At 40.6% G+C, this 17,578-nt stretch overlaps 1 non-coding gene and 1 pseudogene across 1 annotated transcript; one reads left to right on the forward strand and one right to left on the reverse strand.

The window, feature by feature from the left end:
• Window positions 1-216: 216 nt before the first annotated feature.
• LOC109696063 (N-acetylgalactosaminyltransferase 7-like) lies at window positions 217-3,115 on the forward strand (annotated as a pseudogene).
• Window positions 3,116-17,392: 14,277 nt separating this feature from the next.
• On the reverse strand, window positions 17,393-17,496 carry LOC141415336 (small nucleolar RNA U13). The gene has a single exon (XR_012440310.1). It is a non-coding gene; the product is annotated as a small nucleolar RNA U13 (small nucleolar RNA).
• Between the last annotated feature and the right edge of the window lie 82 nt (window positions 17,497-17,578).

A 17,578-nucleotide genomic window follows, 5' to 3' on the forward strand; every position in this document is an offset into this window, starting at 1 on the left:
GGAGGGGGATGTACACATATATGTAAATGCAGAAATGATACCTGTTGAAGCTATTCCAGGAATAGGGGAAGGGGGGAATAAAAACAAGTATGATATACTTGATACATTGTAATAAACGCCACAATGTACCCCCACCCAGCACAACAACAAAAAAGAAATAATAAGGATAATGAAATGAGAATTTGGATTTAACATGTTGGCAAGTGATAGGATCGCATGGACCACAGCATCAATGATTTCCATCAAGAAGAATGCAAGTATTGGCATTATGATGAAAGCTTGGCTCACTTCAAGCATTGTTACTGTTTTCCATAATGAAGGATGGTCAGCCCTCAGAATAACAGTTCACAGTGTAATAAAAAGGACTCCAAGGAAGTGTTTGGCAAAAATCATGTTAATTGATGATTTCAGTAATAAAGAGCACTTAAAAGAAGAAATAGATAACTATATTATACTGTGGAATAGCTGGGCACGGTGGTGAATATTTGTAATCCCAGCACTCGGGAGGCTGAGGTAGGAGGATCACAAGTTCAAGGGCCTGTCTGGATAATTTAGCAAGACCCTGCCAAGAAAGAGAAGAGGAGAGGAGAGGAGAGAAGAGAAGAGAAGAAAGGAAAGATAGAGGAAGGAAGAAAGGGAGGGGCAGAAAGAAAATAAAAAGCTAGGGATATAGCTCAGTGGTAGAGCACTTACCTAACATGTGCCCTGGGTTCTAGCCCTAGTGCTGAAAACAACTAAACTGAGCAGCATCCTAGTGAGAGGTTTAATCCAAGCACTAAGAATTGGTGCTCAGAAGGCTAAACTTGGATAGGTTTTGATATATCTTGATGCTCACCACTTGCAGCTCCCATTTGCAAGGATAGAACCATTTTCACTGTACTCCTTATAGAGGTCATAAATGGCAACACACATGATATCATACCCCAAGGAGGTAAGTATGAAGACAGTATGCCTCAGGAGCATGGGACTGGAGTGTGTTCTGGGAAGAGGTGCCTGAGGCCCCTTGAGAGGAGAGACTGAGAAAGAAAAACTGAACTGAGTCGGTCTCCAGCCATGGCTGGTGGATTATTTGCCATTGAACAATTGTTCTTCTCTGAACTGGGTCACTGTGATTCAGGTCTCCAGATCTGGAGTGGTAAAAACTTGGAGATCACATACAAGATATGGCAGTGTGGTACCAAATTATTGTTGTCCCTTGTTCTTGTGTGGAACATGTCTACTGTCGAAGGCTGGCAAGGGAATCCTCCACCCCTTCATGCTGGGTTTTCTCCAACTTTCAAGAATTATGGTAAAGTTGTAGAGGTTTGGTTGGATGAATGTGAAGACTACTTTTATACTAGTTGTCCTGAATCAAAGGCCTGACCATATGGGTATATAGCTGAGCTGAAAAACAATTTGAGAAAATCACAACTGAAAAGTTTCAAGTGGCTTGGTGCTGGTGGCTCACGCCTGTAATCCTAGCTACTTAGGAGGCAGAGATTAGGAGGATTGCAGTTGGAAGCCAGCACACGCAAATAGTATGCAAGACCCTATCTCGAAAATACCCAACTTTAAAAAAAAGGGTTGGTGGAGTGGCTCAGGGTGTAGCCCTGAGTTCAAGCCCCAGCACCGCAAAAAAAAAAAAAAAAAAGCTTCAACTGATTCATAGAAGAAATAGATCATGACGTCACTGCACACTACTCTTTGAACTCCACAATAGTTGTGGAGAAATCAGAGGCTTTGAAGTTGCGTACTGTGTTGGTACCATGGGAAAACCAGATGGAGGCTTTGGTGAAGTAGGACCCTGCCACAGGATGGGAGAGACTCAGCTCTTCCGAACCAATGAGCACATCAACTCATGCAATATGACGAGTGTTTTGACATAAGGGCCCCATGGACCAAATGTTACAATCGTGCACGGTACCCTTACAGAACTTAAGGAATGGCAGTACTTTAATAACCTGCACAGACTTCCTTATACCCCTTCAGGAAACAGCTCAGATCACTCAGAGGTCTTAGATCAATTGTCCATCTCTCACTGTGACTCCAAGAAAATGACTCACCAGTGGGAAATGAATAATATCCACGCTGTTCAGAAAGAAGAAAAGGAACCAACAATCTACCTACTGACAAGTGAATTTGTACAGGACTGGAAACCGCCTGGAACCTGCTGCAGCAATTATTAATTCTGTACAGCTCCGAACCTGGAACCTGTGATCAGTTTGAAGGACACAATGAACTGTGATTTTACGATAGCGTTAGCATCTGCACTACTGTTTACACTAAACACTGTAGATGTTTATCTCTTTTTTTAAAGATGATGTTGGTAATTTGCCCTTACCTCTGTTTTGTTAGAAGAGAGTGAAGCGTGTTGTCTTCTTTGGGATTACACTCAGAGGTCTGAAAGGCACTTGATTTTTTTTTTTTTAACACACTTGAAAAAAAGGTTGGAGTAAGTAGATTTTCGCATATAACTTGATGATTATCAATCTGTTGTGTCTTTACTTAATTTTACATCTTTTTGAAGCACTGCTCCAGGTTAGTAGCCAGGGTGGTAACTTTTCTTTTCTTTTTTTTTTTTGTGGTACTGGGGTTGAAGTCAGTGCTTTGCACTTGCCAGGTAGGCGTTCTACCACTTGAGTCATGCCTGCAGCCCTTTATTCTCTGGTTACCTTTTGAGATAGAGTCTCGCTTTTGCCGAGGCCAGACTGGACCACCATCCTCCTATCTTAGGCTTCCCAGGTAAACTGGGATGACAGGCACAAGCCACCAGGCCCAGCTTTGGTGGCTAGTGACTTAAGAGGCTGGGATCAGGAGGATCATGGTTCAAGGACAGCCGGGCAAATAGTTTTGTGAGATCCCATCTTCAAAATAACCAGAGCAAAATGGACTAGAGGTATGTCTCAAGCAGTATAGTGCCTGCTTTGCAAGTGCAAAACCCTGAGTTCAATCCCTGATCATGCCACAAAAAAAAAAAAAAAAAAAATCCAAGCTGTTGTTAAATTGAGTCTTAGAAAACTCCTGAATATTTCACCCTAAGATGTGCCAGGAGTGAGTTGATGTTTCATGTTTGTCTTCATCCAAAAGAAATTTCCTGCACATTTAAAAATTTTTTTTAAAAATGACCATTTCTGGGCTGGAGGGGGCATGGCTGAAATTGTAGAGCACCTGCCTAGCAGGTGTGAGGCCTGTGCTCAAATCCAGTACAGCCACAAAAAAAAAAAAAAAAAAGATAGAAATACAGTTCATTAACAAATGTACAGTACTTTCTGCTAAGTTGAATGTTAGTTCCCTAGTGTTTCTTTTCTTTTTGTGGTGATAGGGCTTGAACTCAGGGCTGCAACTTGAGCCACTCCACCAGCCCTTTTATGTGAAGGGTTATTCAAGATAGGGTTTCGCGGAGCTATTTGCCCCAGCTGGCTTCGAACCTCAATCCTCCTGATCCTGCCTCCTGAGTAGCTAGAATTACAGGTGTGAGCCACCGGCCCCTGGCCTAGAAGTGAACTTCAAATGTTACCTCAAGGGCTCTCTTTTTTGGCCGGTGCCCAGCCTTCCTAGTGTTTCTTAACTTCCTTTTTGGAAAAAAAAAACAATATCTCTCTCTCTCTCTCTCTCTATATATATATATAGAGAGAGAGAGATATATATATATATAAAGCATATATATACTCCTAATATATATAATATTCCTAATATATATATAAAACACATATATAACATTCCTAATATATGTATAAAACATATATATATGTACATATATATATATATACATATATATACCCCTAAAACATACATATACATATTTTTTTCTGGTGGTACCCCAATAGGAGTTTGAACTCAGGGCCTTATGCTTGCTAGTCAGGCACTCTACCACTTGAGCCACTCTGCCAACCCTGGAAATGTTTATAATTAAAGCTTAAGAAAGAAAAAAAATGGAAATAAATCCTCTTTGTGCATCAGAAAAAAAAGAGGGGAGAAAAACCCTATGTTTGTTTCAAAGAAAAGCTCAGAATTTTGTCTTTTGAACCCAATTCTTCAAGCTGTGGAGTAAAAGTTAAGCAACCTAGGGTTTTAGTTAGTTAGTCAGTTGCGGTACTGGGATTTGAACTCAGGGCCTCATGCTTGTAGGCAGGCACTCTACACCTGGGCCACTCTGCTAGGCCTAGAGTTTTATGTATAATCATGAATTGTCAGTTTGTGTTTTGCTGCTGATCTATTTGAATTATTTTTTTGGGCGGGGGAGTCAGTACTGTGGTGTAAACGCATAGCTTCGTGCTTGGGTAAGTACTTGGGTAAGTGCTCTGCCACTTGAGCCACAACTCCAGTTCTTGCTACGAATCTGTGATTAACCATTTTAACATTCATTCTTCTCTAGGGATATCTAAAATGAAATACCTTTATGTGCTTATATAATTGTAAAAATAACTATAGAAAAGGAACTACGAGATAATTGACAATTAGTTCTGTGTTTTCAAATAGGTACCATTTTCAATATTGAATAGATGCAATTGTGTTAGGGATGCAGAGGCCTAAGAAGGTGACACATGCACTGTGCATGAAATTGATGGATAAAGTAAACAGCTTTCTTGTGCAAATTGATAAAAGAAGGCACTCTGTGAACATGATTCCAGATGCAGAGGCAAAAATCCTCACCAAGCACAAAAAGCATCAGAAGCTACTAATTCCCACATCTTTGCACTGCAAGTTCCTTATATCATTATGCATCTCTACACATTTTATTCATTTGTTAATTTATTTATTTTTTATGATACTGGAGATTGAACCCAGGGCCTCCTGCTTGCTAGGCAAATGCTCTACCACTTGAGCCATACCCCAAGCACTACTCATTCATTTAGTTAGTTAGCTAGCTAGCTAGTTAGTTAGTTTTGGGCTTTTTGGGGACAGTGTCTCACTATGTTGCTTAGGCTGGTGTCAAACTCACTATGTAGCCCATGCTTGAGCTTGTGATCCTCTAGCCTCAGCCTACTGAGTGCAGAGATTACAGAAGTGTACCACCACACCTGGCTTTATACACATTTTATAAATTTGACTTATGTAGATTTTAATATACTATATTTCTGTAGAAATTGTACAAATATTCATCATTTTATTAGGGTAAATCTTAATTCTGGGTTGCTCTTTTTTTTTTTTTGATGGAAAAACCTTCATGTTTATTTATTTTTATTTTTTTTTTATTTTTCTTTTATTATTCATATGTGCATACAAGGCTTGGTTCATTTCTCCCCCCTGCCTCCACCCCCTCCCTTACCACCCACTCCACCCCCTCCCTCTCCCCCCCCCAATACCCAGCAGAAACTATTTTGCCCTTATTTCTAATTTTGCTGTAGAGAGAGTATAAGCAATAATAGAAAGGAACAAGGGTTTTTGCTGGTTGAGATAAGGATAGCTATACAGGGCATTGACTCACATTGATTTCCTGTGCGTGGGTGTTACTTTCTAGGTTAATTCTTTTTGATCTAACCTTTTCTCTAGTTGCTCATTTTTTAGATGAGAAGAGACACTGTATTTAATTTTTAAAACAATAAACCTCTGTTTTATTAAACCACTGATGTTTTATGATTCGTTTTCCTAGTACAACATAACCTATCTTGGGTAAACACCGATAACAGAATGCTGCAAAATATTGCTTCTGTGACGGGGTAACATGTGATAAGGAACTGAGTTAGAGGCTGGTCAGGTGCAATATATGTCATGCAGTGACAAAACTCTTGTTTAAACTATTGGATGTGTAGCTCTAGCGGAGGAGGCTGAATATAGACTTTTAATAGTGTGTACTGTTTTTGTTTCGCAACATTGCAAGAAAGAGATGAACACAGGGAAGAATTTGCTTACAGAAATGAAAGATAAAAAGGAAACAGAAAAAAAAAGAAATGAAGATAATCTAACACAGCAGGGATTTATAGAGGAGGGAAAACTTCTGGGGCCTACTCAGAAAGAAATGAGATTTTAAAACACGTTGAGTGGAAAATACTCAGTAAAACTATCACTTGATTAAAATATTTCTAGGCAAAGATCACATTAGGAAGGTGACCTTCATGCCTACTATTTATTTATTTAGAGACAGGATCTCTCCACCTAGGCCAGGCTGGCCTCAAACTTTAGGTCTTCCTGCCTCCACCTCCCCAGTGTCAGTCACCTGTGCCTATTATTATATCTCTCCAGTGCCTTAAAGTGCCTTAGGCACAATTCAGATGAAAAGTGCCCAAGAAAACCTGTCATTTGGATAAAACCTTCAGAGCAAGTTCTAGTCAAGGATGAGGCTTTCCTACCTTATTCTGATAAAGTTATCTACCAGTAGATCGAAAAGCCTACTAAAATCACCCCACACATTTCATTTTGAAAAATTTTAATTTGTAGGAAAATTGTATAGTGCAATATATGCCCACATAGCCTTGAACTAGATTCTCAGCTGTTAACATTTTGAGGGAGGAAGAAGCACTGGGGATTAAACTCAGGGAGGGCCTCATGCTTGCTATGCAGGAACTCTACCACTTGAGTCACTCCAAAGGAGTGAGGGTTGCCTCAGCTGTTAACCTTTTGACACATTTTCTCCCTTTCTCTGTAACATGCACATGCATAAACACACACACGTTTTTGCTGAAGCATTTGGAAGTTAGCTGTAGAAAATACAGAGCTTCACCTTCTCTCTGTCTCTCTCTCTCTCTCTCTCTCTCTGACAGTCTTGCTGTGTTGCTTAGTGTGGCCTTGAACTCCTGGGCTCAAGGGATCTTCCTGGCTCAGTCTCCTGAGTAGGACTATAGGATGCACCACCATATTTGGTTCCTTGTTCTTGTGTATAAATGCCGTGTAGTAAAGAATTTGGCTTGCCCAAAGAGGGGTTTTGACCTTTGCCCTAGGCTTCATGGAGATAGTCTCTGAACACTTGAAATGCTATGTCTGACAGGAGAGTCTTTGTCTGGTGGCCTTGTGTCTTAGTGGGTAGTCTAAAAATGTGACTTAGGGCACCAGCTGGCCAGAATGACCAACAATGTTATCCAGGGTGGGAATGTGGGTGGTATTGTGGATCAACTACATTATCAATCTTGTCTTTGTAGTGAATTCCCAATAAAACTGAAAACTGAGCCTTGGGTGACCTTCCCTGCTTTCCAGTATTTCACGTATATTTTCACATACCACTGCTGGAAGAGTAATGTGTCCTTACTCCCTGAAGAGATAACAAGGGAAGATTGTTGAATGAAAAAATTACAATTTAGGTCGGGTGTGGTGGAGCCCTGTATTATCCCAGCATAGGAGGCTGGTGCAGGAATAGGTCAGCCTGAGTTACATAGCAAATTCAAGGCCAGTATGGGCCTTGTAGCCAGAACCTGACTCAAAAAAATTATACCAATTTACTTTAAAGATCTTGATTGGCTTTATCATCAATGCTAGGATACAATTCCATAAAATAGAAAAAGAGTTCTAATTGCCAAGGAGAGGAGGTTGCTTTTATAGACAGAAAGGGCTGAGAAAGAACAAATAAAAAAAAAATTAGGGCTGAGGATGTGGCTGACAAAAAAATCAGGAGAACAATACCATTTACAACAGCCTCAAAAAACAAAACAAAACAAAACAAACCTAGGAATACACTTAACAAAGGAAGTGAAAGACCTCTACAGTGAAAGCTATAAATCCCTGAAGAAAGAAATCAAAGATGACTACAGAAGATGGAAGGATCTCCTATGCTCATGGATTGGCTAAATCAATATCATGAAAATGGCTATACTACCAAAAGCATCTACATATCCATGCAATCCCCACCAAAATTCCAATGACATTCTTCACAGACAGAAAAATCAATCCTAAAGTTCATATGGAAGCACAAAAGACCTTGAAGAGCCAAAGCAATCCTGAGCAAAAAGAGCAATGCTGGAGGTATCACAATACATGACTTCAAATTACACTACAGAGCCATAGCAATTAAAACAGCATGGTACTGGCACAAAAACAGACCTGAAGATGAATGGAACAGAACAGAAGACCCAGATATATATCCACACAGCTAAGTCACCTGATTTTTGATAAAGGACCCAAAACATAAGTTGGGGAAAAGACAGCCTCTTTAACAAATGGTGCTGGGAAAATTGATGTCTGTAGTAGAAGACTAAAACTAGGTCCCTGTCTTTCACCCTGTACAAATATCAACTCAAAGTGGACCTTAATGTAAGACCTGAAACTTTGAAAACCACTACCAGAAGGAATAGGGAAAACACTGGAACATATAGGCATAGGCAATAACTTCTTGGATAGAATGCCAATAACTCAGCAATTAAGGAAAGGATTAATAAATGGGACTATAGAAAACTAAAAACCTCTGCACAGCAAAGGAAACAGTCAACAGACTAAAAAAGCAGCCCACTGAATGGGAGAAAATTTTTGCCAGCTATACATCTAACAAGGGATTAATATTCAGGATATACAGGGAGCTTGAAAAGCTAAATTCCCAATAATCAGTGACCCAATGAAGAAATGGGGAAATGAACTGAACAATTTTCAAAGTAAAAAGTACAATGGCCAATAAACACATGAAGAATTCTTCAATATCCCTGGCCCTAAAGGAAAGGCAAACTTACACTGAAGCTGGGCACCATGGCTCACACCTGTAATCCTAGCTACTTGGGATAGGAGGATCACAGATTCACACCAGTGTGAGCAAACGTTCTTGAGACCCCCATCTCCAAAAAAACTAGAGCAAAATATACTGGAGGTGTGGCTCAAGTGATAGAGCACCTACTTTGCAAGTACAAAGCCCTGAGTTCAAACCCAGTTCAACAACAATAAAACAACAAGAAAACTACACTGTGATTTCACCTCACTCCAGTCCCATCGTCAAGAACATAAACAAGGGCTGGGGGCACAACTCAGGTGGGAGTGTGCCTGCCTCGCAAGAATAAGGCCCTGAGTTCAAATCTTAGTACCAAAAAACAAGACAAAACAAAGCAACCCAAACAAACAGATTGGTCATTTGTAAGTTAATTTCCTTACAAGAAAAGAGAGCAACAGAAAAATAACTGGAGGGCTGGTGGAGTGACTGAGCGGTAGAGCACCTGCCTAGCAAGCATGACACCCTGAGTTTAAACCCCAGTACCACCAAAAAAAAAAAAAAGAAAAAACAAAAACACTATGGAAAAAATCCTGAAGTTAGGAAAACTGGCTATCTCGCACTATACAAGAATGCACTCTAAATGGATCAAAGATCTTTTTTTTTTGGTGCTCAGCCTTGGATCAAAAATCTTAATGTAAGAATTGATATTTTGAAACTACTACAGGAAAACTCTGGAAGATACAGGCATAGGTAATTATTTTCTGAATAAAACTCCAATTGCCCAGGAAATAAGAGCAAGAATCGACAAATGAGACTGCATCAAATTAAAAAGCACCTGCACATCAGAAGAAACAAGAATTAAGAGACAAGCCACAGAATGGGAAAAACATCTTTTCCAGCTATTCCACAGATAAGGGATTAATATCAAGAATATACAGAGAACTCAGAAAACTAAACAGCAGAAGAAAAAATGATCCAGTTAATAAATGGGCAAGTTAATTGAATAGACAGTTCTCAGAAAAAAATACATGGAGCAATGGTCAACACCCTTAATCATGAAGGAAATGCAAACCAAAGCTACACTAAGATTGCATCCCTCCCCAGTCAGATTGGCCATTGTCAAGAAAACAAGCAAATGCTGGTGAGGTTGTGGGGGAAAGGAGCCCTCAGATGCTGTTGGTGGCAGTGTAAACTAGTGCAACCTTGTGGAAATCAGCATGGAGGTTCCTCAAAAAGCTAAAACTAGACCTGCTTTATGATCCTGCTACACCACGCTTGGGCATGTATCTGAAGGATGTATAATCAACATACAAGAGAAGCACCTGCATATCCACAATTACTGCAGCTTTTTTCACAATAGCCAAACTGGAGTCAGCCAGGGTGCCCAACAACCGATGAATGAAGAACATATTACTCGGTCATAAAGAAAAATGAAATCATGTCATTTGCAGGAAAATGAATGGAACTGGAGATCATCATGCTGAGTGAGTTAAAAGCTGATTCAAAGGACCAAATACCTCATGTGCTCACCAATTTGTGGAACCTAGAGCTAGAATGATGACGGTGGTGGTGATTGATACTACTTATAATAATGGGACATGAATGTATATATTTGGAGGACTGTCTGGGGAGAAGGAAAGGAAAGGCTACTGAGGGTGAAGAGGATGGAAGTACGTTTCATATACACATATGAAGACAGCATAATGAAACACACCAAACACTGTCTGAAAGAAGGAGAGGAGACAGGAGACGAGAATATATCAGAGGGGGTGAACTTGCTCAAGATACTCCATACACATGTATTGAATATTCCAATTAAATGCTCTCATGCTATTAATGTACAATAAATCAAAAATAAAAATTATTTAAAAAATTGTTTTTAAAGAATTTTTTAAATAACCGGTTGGTTACAACCAGGCTGCCTTTTTTTTTGAGTAAAGATTAAGGCAGAAGGAACTTCATTGTCATGCCAGTTGCAGCTGGTCCGTTTGGGAAGTTTGGTTGTTACCTCTCTCATTCTGACTTCTTGGGAGGTCTGAGAAATGGCTTCATTTGAGCTTGGTGACAAGGAATTTTAGCATGAATGACTCTAACCTGGTCCATTGGGGACTACTGCAGGACCTTTGTCCAAACTATCACCTCTTGTATTTTTCACTTAACAGTTATGTCCTCTGATTTGGTCCTGTGTGCTTCTTCGTGTAGGCTTTATGGTTCAGCTCAGGTGTTGAGGGTTTCATCTCCAGCACAGGGTTTAGAGGTCAGGCATTTGGGAAGTGATTAGACTCAAAATTTGGTGGAAACTAGGAGGTGGATTTGGTTGGAGGAAGTGGGTCATCAGGGAGGGGTGTGCCTTTGAAGGGTGTTCCTGTCTCTGGCCCCTTCCTGTCTCTCTGCTTCCTGACCACCAGGAGGTGAGCAGCTCTGCTCTGCCACGCCCTTCTGCCACAATGTTCCACCTCACCACAGCCCAGAAATGATGGAACCAAATGACCATGGACTGAAACCATGAACCAAAATGAAGTAAATCTTTCCTCCTATAAGTTATTTAAGTCATGTATTTTGTCACACTGATGAAAAACTGACTGATACACCCTGGCTTAACTTCAGGGTGTTCCAATAGTCCTTCAAAACCTAAGGGTGTTTTGGGGAACTCAGAGTGAGGGCAGTCTTTTGTGTTCCCTGCAACTTATTAGGCTACAAGTTGACATGAACACATTATAAGCTTACATGCATTATTATTTAAAATATACTCTGCTCATTGTTTGGAGACAGAATACAAATAAATTTCTAGAAAACCCTGGGCATGCAGATGGGAACTGTGAGCCTTAGTCCTCACTGCAGGATCAACTGATTGACTCATTTCAGTGGGGAAATCCTTGGTATTATTCTCTGTAGATCTTTTCTTTGGGATGAGTCAGATTTCTCCAACAATTTTTGCAATCTCCTTAGAAGGATATTGGAGCAGATCTGGAGAGAGAGTTTGAGACATCCTACCAAGTATGTGAGCTCTCTCGCACCTTTTCATTCTCCTTCCAATATTGACTGTGCTCTAGAGTGTGCCTCATGCTTGCAGCACAGCAATCCCCTGTCTTGTCCTCTCCAGAAAACACTCCTACTTCTGTCTGCCCAGCCAGGAAAGCTGGAGATGGGTAGCTGGGGTTCTCACTGCTCCTTTGAAATTTAAAGTAGAACAGGGTCTAATGTCTTCTTCTTTTCTGGCAGTACTGGGGTTTGAACTTGGGGCCTCATGCTTGCTAGCACACAGCCAATTTTGCCTTAGTTATTTTTGGAATAGGCTCTCTTGTTTTGCTTGGGCTGGACCACAATCCTCCTATTTATGCTTCCCAAGTAGCTGAGATTACAGGCATGCTACTCCCAGCTTTTGATTGAGATGGGATTTCTTAACCTTTTGCCTGGGCTGGCCTCAAGCTAACATCCTCTCAATCTCTACCTCCTGATTACAGGCATGAGACACAGTATCTGACTTACTTTTTATGTTTTTCCTTCCTGACATGATTTAGAGTTCAGCTTCCTTGCTTCTGTTAAATCAGTTTCCCTCTTCCCCTGCATTCCATATTCTCCAATAGCTTGCTCTTGTATCCTCTCCCGTTCTTTTTGTCTTTGTAGGTGCAGCCTTAAAACAAAATCAAAACAAAGCAAAAGCAAAATTTTAATTGTTTTAGTGTGATTTGGGGAAGAAGTAGAAGTGTGCTCATGCATTTACTTCACTCTCTTTAATTTGACCCTTTCCAACATTTTTGGTTTTAATTTATTTCAGCTTAGTAGCAGATTTAGTTCAGACACACTGAAACAAAGCTATTATGCAATTTAGATTGCTATCCCAACTTTACTTTTTTTTTGAGACAGGGTCTCACCATGTAGCCCAGGCTGAACTCAAAGTCCTGCCTCAGCCTCCCAAGTGCTAGAATTACAGGAGTATACCACCATGCCTATCTCTAACACTACTTTTAAACAATTTTTAAGCTTACAGAAAAGATGAAGGGAACACCCCTGTACTTTATTTTTTATCTAGATAGCCAGTTGCTAATATTGTGCTACAATTGCTATGTACATGTGTATATATATATATATATATGTGCATATATTCATCTACCTGAATAGACAGATGAATGCATTGAAAACCGTCATGAGACTTCATCCTTTAAATAGCTCCAGCATTGGAGGCATAAGGATACCTGACTTCAAAATATGCTACAAAGCTACAGTAACCAAAACAGTATGGTACTGTCATGCAAACCAACCAGTAGAAGAGAATAAAGAACCCAGAAATTAATCCATGTACTTAGAGCCATCTGATTGTTGACAAACACATAAGGAACATACTTTGGAGGAAGGTCTCTTCAAAAAATGGCACTGGGAGCCAGGTGTGGTGGGTTAGGCCTATAATTCCAGCACTCTGGAGAGCCAGGAGGTTCATGAGTTTGAGACCAGCCTGGACTACATAGTGAGATCCTGGCAAAAAAAAAAAAAAAAAAAAAGGTCCTGGGAAAATGGATACTTAGAGAAGTAAAACTAGACCTGTATCTCTCAACATATAAAAACATCAACTCAAAATGGTTCAAAGACCTAAATGCAAGACTGAAACTATAGAATTACTAGAAGAAAACAGGGGAAACTTTTCAAGACATTGGTTTAAGTAAAGATTTTTTAGTAAGACCCCAAAAGCACAGACCACAATGTAAAAAACAGATAAGTGGGATTATCTTCACATAGGAAGCTTCAGCACAGCAAAAGAAACAGTTGACAGAGTGAACAGATGACCCGCAGAACGGGAGAAAATATTTGCACACTCACCATCTGGAAAAACTAACCATCTCCAAAATATATAAGGAACTCAAGTTGAACAACAAAAAACCAAATCAACCACAACATGATTTAAATATGGGCAAATGATCTGAGTAGTCATTTCTCTGAAGACGCACAGAGGTGTAGCTCAGTGGCAGATCTCATGCTCAGCATGCATGGGTTCAATTCCCAGCACCAAATAAATAAACAAATAAATAAAGACACACAGCTGGCCAAAACATATGAGAAGATGCTTACCATCACTAATGAGGAAAATGCAAATCAAAACCACAGTCAAATACCACCTTATTCCCGTTACAGCAGCTATAAACAATAAGGTTAAAAAACAAATTAATCAGTGCTGGTGAGGAAGTGGAAATAGGGGAACTCTTTTTTTTTTTTTCCATACTGGAGGTTGAACTCAGTGTCATGCTTGCTAGGCAGGTGCTCTACCACTTGAGCCACCAGTCCAAGGGAACTCTTCTTACACTGTTGGTGAGAATGTAAATTAGTAAAACCACTATGAAAAATAGTATGGAGGTTCTTCAAAACAACTAAAAATAGCCAAGTGTTGTGTCATGCACCTGTAGTCCCTGCTACTTGGGGGGTAGAGGTGGGAGGATCACTTGAGCCCAGGTGCTTTAAACCAGCCTGGGCAATACAGCAAGACCTTGTCTCAAAAACAAAAGGAACACCACCACCAACAACTAGAATGCCCATATGATCCAGCTGCCCCACTATTGGGTATATATCCAAAGGAAATGAAATCTTGATAGTGAAGGGTGCCTGCATCCCATGTTTACTGCAGCACTACTCACAATAGCTAAGGCATGGAAGCAACCTAGGTGCCCATCACTGGAGGGAGGATAAGGAAAATATGACCTATGTATGCCGTGGAAGATGATTAGCTATAACAGAGGATGAAATCCTGTCATTTAAGGCAACATGGATGGAACTGGAGGGCATCATGTTAAATGAAAAAGCTAGGCACAAAAAAGGCTAATATTGTATGTTTGCCTTCATTTATGGAAGCTAAAAAAGGTTGATCTCAGGGGTGTAGGGAGCACAGGGTAGGCAGTCACTAGAGACTGGAAAGAGTAGAGGGGAGAGGAGTTAGAGAGAGGTTAGATAACAGGTACCAAAATACAGTTAGACAGGAGAAATTAATTTTAATGTTCTACAGATAGTAGAATAGCTGTAAGCTGCAACTATTTATTATATATTTCATAATAACTAGAAAGAAAGAGTCCAACCCTTCCAACACATAGAAATGCTAAATATTCGAGGAGCTAGAAATGCTAACTGCCTTGATCTGGTTATTACACATTGTATACATATAATGAATTGTACATTATACCCCACAAATGTGTACAAGAATCAGTTTTTAAAAACCCAAAAAATACTCCAGCTGGGTGTGGTGGTACACCACTGTAATTCCAGCACTCAGGAGACTGAGGCAGGAGGAACATGGGTTCTAGACCAGTCCTCACAGAGAAGCCCCATCTCAAAATAAATAAATAAATAAGGGCTGAGGGCATAGCTCAAGTGGTAGATACCTGCCTAACAAGTGTAAATCCCTGAGTTCAAACCCCAGTACTGCCAAAGGAAAAATAATGATAAGCAAGTATAAAATAAAATCTACACACCAAATGGTGCTGGTGGCTCACCCTGTAATCATAGCTATTTGGGAAACTGAGATTAAGAGGATTGTGGTTCAAGGCCAGCCCAGGCAAATAGTTTGAGAGACCTTCCCCCTCCAAAATAACCAGAACAAAATGGGTTGGAGGTGTGTTTCAAGTGGTTGAGTGCCTACTTTGCAAACATGAAGCCCTGAGTTCAAGCCCCAGTCCCATTAAAAAAAAATCTACTTTAGCATGTATCATTGAAGAACACAAACTACAGTATGTTTATCACATCCATGTAGTCAAATATTGATGCAATAGTGTTACACACATACTCACACACACACAAAGGCACACACGCACATGGTCTCCAGGTTTCCCTAAATGTCCTGTTGATGCTCTAAGTCAACACTTTCTCTTATCTGTAACTCACCCCTCCTCCTTTGCTTTCTCTACACTGCTATGGAAAGTGGAAGCTGGGCTTGTCAGAATCAAAGCACACTGAGGCTCTGTGCTCATATCCTCTCAGTTGTACCACCTTGGCAGTTATCCACTTGGTTGTCTGCTTGGGTTGCTTGGTTGTGGCTTGAATGGGTCCTCAGTCCTTCTGCAGTCACCAGTATTCAACCCAGTATCTCTCTCCCAGGTACCAGCATTCTGGTTTAAATTTCATCTATTTATAAGCCTAGTGAACTTGTATAGAAACCTTAGGAACCTCAGGCAAGCCTCAGGAACCTAGGCTGTTCTGGCAAGAGCTGATCCGAGCACCCAGGAAATGATGTTTTTTGATTCATTCAGTATTTCTACTTTTTTTTTTCAGTACTGGGGTTTGAATTCAGGGTCTCACGCTTGCTAGGAGGTGTTTTACCACTTGAGCCACTCCACCAGCCCTTCTTTGTGATGGGTATTTTTGAGATAGGGTCTTGTGAGCTATTTGCTGGGCTGGCCTTGAACCATAATCCTCTTGATCTCTGCCTCCTGAGTAGCTAGGATTACGGGTGTGAGCCACCAGCGCCCCAGTGCTTCTACTTTTCCAATCTAACCAACCAAACTACCTGATGTCAGGTATGAATAGACAAACCACACTGGATTGATAACCTTTTCAGTAGAAGCCAGGAATTGTCATGATCCTGCCCAGATCCTGGAAATCCGTTCTGTTCTACCTTTCTTCCAGATTCTGTCTTGCTGTGTAGCCCAGGCTGGCCTTGAACTGCCAATCCTCCTGCCTCAGCCTCCTGGGGGCTGGGATTACAGATATGCACTATTACGCCCAGCCACCATAGGAATCTTGTACCATCTTTCTCAGTTTGCACTTTATCAAGCCTCCTTCCAAATTACTTTTCAAAACTGGGGGTTTTGAGCCAACTTCACTTTCAAATTTTTGTTAATTTTTTTCAACTGATACATAAAACATAAAAATTATACATGTTTATAGTATATCATGTGATATTTTGATACATATAGATGTTATGTAATGGTAAATCAAGTTAAACTTATCTCGCTCCTCGAACATTTCTCACTTCTTTGTGGTAAAGCCCTTTACACTCCTTTCCTATTAGGTTTTTGAAATGCACAGTGCATTACCATTATCTATGCCATCCCAGTGTGAGAAAGCACACCAGAACTCCTTACTCCTGTCTAACAACAACTTAGTACCCTCTGATCAGTCTCGCCCCTTCCTTTCCTCCCCCAATTTCTCTTCTGATACCAGTCTGTATAGTTGTAAAGGGCAGATGTGATTAAACAGAAGGCACCCACATGGTACACACCTATAATCCCAGCACTGGGGAGGCTGAGGCAGGAGGATTACCAGTTCCAGGCCACAGTCAGACTCTGTCTTAAAAACAAAAAACAAAAACCATCAACAAAGTCAAGCAAATAATGCAAGTCCCTTAAACATGAGTAAACACAGAATTTTAATGGCTTAGCCAGCCACCAGTGGCTCACACCTGTAACCTAGCGACTCAGGAGGCAGAGATCAGGAGGATCACGGTTCAAAGCCAGCCTGGGCAAATAGTTGCGAGACCCTATCTCAAAAAAACCCTTCACAAAAAAGAGCTGAAGGAGTGGCTCAAGGTGAAGGCCCTGACTTCAAGCCCTAGTACTGCCAAAAGAGAAAAGAAAAGAATAATTTTAACAGCTTGAAGCCAGTTGCCCAGAGCTAGCACACAGCCACATACTCAGAGGGGTCATCTTCCTTCTCTTCACATTCCCCACTGAGGACACCTGGCTTTTGCTGAATCTACCTGATTAGGGTAGAGATACCATCAGATCTTTCAAGAAGCTCTTTTGATATCCTCACAGTTTTTCAAGTCTCTGGTTCCTTTCTAGGTCTGGGAATTGTACCTATGAGCCTACCTGCTCTAATAACTGGCAATAATTCTAGTCCCTTCCTAAATGTTTACCGTGAATTTTTTTTTCACATCAGAAGGGTAATGTGCCCACGTCATAACAAGATTTGAGGGCGGCACATGTCACGCAGAGGCGTGAACACCCAATCGTCATGCTCATGAACCAAAAAAGGATCTGTTTACCGTGAATTTGAGAAAGGAAGATTAAATTCTTCAGGCATACTCTCTCTCTTAAAAGGTCAATATTTCCTGGAGGA

The sequence above is a fragment of the Castor canadensis genome, chromosome 12, assembly GCF_047511655.1.
Source record: "Castor canadensis chromosome 12, mCasCan1.hap1v2, whole genome shotgun sequence".
Taxonomy (NCBI): Eukaryota; Metazoa; Chordata; class Mammalia; order Rodentia; family Castoridae; genus Castor; species Castor canadensis.